The following is a 949-nucleotide window of genomic DNA, read 5'->3' on the forward strand; positions in this document are numbered from 1 at the left end:
CCAAGATGACGTTATTTATCACCAGGTAATTCCATTGTTTTGGAAATAGCAGCTACTTTATTATTCATCAGCATCACAATTTTTTGCTGATTTTGGGGCTCATTCACACTTCCAACAGACCTGTTTATTTTCATGAACCCTTCCTGCTTACAGAGCAATACCACAGAAATCCTCCCGTATCACATTTCAACCCAGGTATGCAAATTTCTTAAGCTCGAAAATTACACAACATGATATCAAAGTTCACAAAGGCTGGAAATATCTCGGCAAAATCATTTTCCAGCGAAAACTTAATTGAAACAAACAACATATTTACTATAAGAGGCAAAAAAACCTTCCTATTTCAATTGCGTGCGTGTAAACAAGAGATGCAATGAAATAAATTTTTGACAGTTCACATCAAACCCTTTTCGACTCGGAACCTTGACCGTACATAATGAAGCACAAAAGCGACAACAACTTTCATTCAAATAATTCTTCACTGTCACATTTCCAAATTTTTTACACCTTCGCAGAGTTGAGTACAAAATACCGGTAAATGTAAATTGCCAGACAACTAAAGATGCGACTTGAGTAAACACTGTGATGCATTCAAGGTGTTCGATTCCTTCAATGTTTGTTAAATCCATAAAAAAAAATTGTTATTTGATTTCAGTGTTTTATATAATACCAAATTAGTAAAACATTAGAAACAAAGCTCACTTGATATCCAAAGGCGAAAAATGAAATTGTTGTCGAAGACCATTACTCGTCGCTTAAAATCCAGATATTTATTTTTCAGCGCTGTCTTGTTCATCCAATTGACGATCCATTCTTGAGCTCCATGAGGGTATATTTTGTTTAAAAATCCACTAAAAAGCCATTCAGGTTAATGACTTTCGACGCCACTGAATTAGTGAAAATTCCATTTCCCACTACCCTCTCGATCCTAAGAAAAAACGCGCAGAAG

Source organism: Montipora capricornis, unplaced genomic scaffold (assembly GCF_036669925.1).
Source record: "Montipora capricornis isolate CH-2021 unplaced genomic scaffold, ASM3666992v2 scaffold_458, whole genome shotgun sequence".
In the NCBI taxonomy this organism is placed as follows: Eukaryota; Metazoa; Cnidaria; class Anthozoa; order Scleractinia; family Acroporidae; genus Montipora; species Montipora capricornis.